Source organism: Ochotona curzoniae, unplaced genomic scaffold, assembly GCF_017591425.1.
Source record: "Ochotona curzoniae isolate NIBS_2020 unplaced genomic scaffold, NIBS_Ocur_1.0 contig_3498, whole genome shotgun sequence".
NCBI classification, from domain to species: domain Eukaryota; kingdom Metazoa; phylum Chordata; class Mammalia; order Lagomorpha; family Ochotonidae; genus Ochotona; species Ochotona curzoniae.
Window position 1 is genome coordinate 19,798,587 of NW_024465885.1, and position 2,549 is coordinate 19,801,135.

The 2,549-nt window shown below is 38.8% G+C and overlaps 1 pseudogene; it reads left to right on the forward strand.

The window, feature by feature from the left end:
* Positions 1 to 1,644: 1,644 nt before the first annotated feature.
* On the forward strand, positions 1,645 to 2,240 carry LOC121156634 (annotated as a pseudogene).
* The last annotated feature ends 309 nt before the right edge of the window (positions 2,241 to 2,549 follow it).

A 2,549-nucleotide genomic window follows, 5' to 3' on the forward strand; every position in this document is an offset into this window, starting at 1 on the left:
AGAATGAATGAAACACCCTGGTTATTATACATTTCCTTGAGAAGCTCTGCTGCTCTGTTTCTGCTCCTGGTCAAATCAAACGGACCAGCAGGACGGACAGTTCTTTGTCTGGATTCACCTCCCAAGTTCCCAGTGAAAATCCCTTCCCACCTGGTTGCTGGTGGAATTCAGCTGCTGGTGGAGTTCAGATTGCCTGTTAGCTGAATGCCACTGGAGTATCAGTCACTGCAACACCACATTGTTGTGTCTGCTGCTTTCACATGTCTGTCAGTCTCCAGGTGCCGCTCTGCTGTTGTTCTGTCCTCGCCTATTTCCTTGAATATGTCCTCTCTGCTTCATCCTGATTAAATGTTTTTCTGTCCATTTAAACGTGTCCTTACCTTATTCCGCCATCTTGATTCCAATAATTTAACTTTTGAATTATTTGCTTCAAGTGATCTTTAGCAGAATGGAATTCTATCAATTAATCTTCGCCATGGAAAATCATGATGGTATTCTCATGCTTTCTCTTGAAAGACTCACATATGAATATATCTCAGAAAAAAATATGTATGCTCCTCCTTTTTGTTTAATGAAAACTGATATCCAAAGCTAAAAAAGCTAAACATTATTATCTAATGCATAATAAACAAAGAAACTAATTATAAATCAAAGCAGTAGTTCTTGAACGATACAGGACTCAAAGAACTCAAAAGATGACTTATGGTAAAAAAAATTATGGTAAAGATTTATTAATTCATTGGAATACCAAGTGTTTACAAATAAAAATGTACATTTCATATATTTGTGCAATGTAATTTTAAACTCAATGAAAGAATTGGCATCAAAGTCACACTATGTTTTGCTGCTTTCTTCCGCTGCATATTTTTCAGTTGATAAATGGAAGAATTAGATAATATTTAGAGTGTGAATACTTATATTTAATATTCATAATCTATTACAAAATATATTTTAATCCACTCTCAATAGGAATGTAAACTAGTTTAACCATTATTAAGAAAGTTTGGAGATACCGTGAAGATTTGAAAATAGATCTGTACTACTCAATCATCCTACTCCTGAGAATTTACCCAATCTAATTATAATCAGAATTGGAGATATTTATACATCAATATTTATTGTAGCTCAATTCACAATTGGTAAGACAGAATGCACTCACATGTCCTAGACCTAATGACTACTCAGCCACTGAGAGTGATGCCGTTCTGTGTTTCACGTCAAGATAGAAGCAACTGGAAACCATTGCACTTGGTGAAATAAGCCAGCTGCCAAAAGACCAGTAACATATATCTTCCCTGATGTGCGGTAACTAGCACACAGAATCATATATATATATATGCATTTAATCCGTATGAGTAAGATAAACATTTTGAGAATTGATTATTGTTCACAGCCTGTATCTATACTGTTCAGAAATAGTAGTTTTTTCCTGCTTGTTTTTGTTGAAATCTTTACCCAATGAAGAGTTAAGTCTGTGATTGCGAAGTGAAACAAAAGAGTGCCATTATATATATATATGTATATATATATGTATATATATATATATATATATATTTTTTTTTAGTAAGAAACAAGGCGTTCCTGAGGTGGGGCTCGTTCCCCCGCCCCCGGCCAGGCTTCCTGTGCCCACCCGGTCCCCCGGCCATGCCCGGCCCAGGCCTAATCAAGGCGATCCTCATCTTCCACAACCGCGGGAAGCTGCGGGAAGCTGCGGCTCTCCAAGTTCTATCAGGCCTACAGAGAAGACACACAGCAGCAAGTCATCAGGGAGACCTTCCATTTGGCATCTGAGATGAACATGTTTGTAATTTCCTAGAAAGAGGATTATTAATTGGAGGATCTGACAACAAAGTGATTTATAGATATTATGCAATATTGTACTTTGTCTTCTGTGTGGATTCTTCAGAAAGTGAATTTGGCATTTTAGATTGAATTCAAGTATCCGTGGAAACATTAGGCAAGTGTTTTGAAAATGTCTGTGAGCTAGATTTGATTTTCCGTGTAGACAAGCTTCACAATATTCTTGCAGAAATGGTGATGGGGGAATCGTATTAGAGACCAACAGGAATGAGATTGCTACACAAATTGAAGCACGGAGTAACCTGGAGAAATCCGAGGCTGGCTTGGCAGTCGCCCCGGCCCGTGCCGTATCGGCTGTGAAAAATATGAATCTTCCTGCGATCCCGAGAAACACTAACATTGGTAACATCAGTATAAAAGTGCCAAACCTGACCTCTTAAAAAAAACAAAATTAAAAGGCCACTCCCAGGTAAAACCTAGTGGGGAGAAGTCATCCAAGTTTACCGCGCATTTGTTTACCAAAAAATAGAGAAGAGTTTTACCTGTGGCTCTTGGATCTCAGTCGAGATACTGCAAAGAGCCGTGTAAGAGCTGCCCGGAAGTTCAGTGTCGCTTTTCTTGCTCAGTGATTTTAAAGAAATCTAGTAGTTCCTTTGTCATTTTCTTTGTGTTGTAATAGTCTGTACCACCCGAGACGTGCCCTTGGCCTTGGCCTCTGTGGCAGCGTGCCCAGCAGGGCTTGGGGTGCT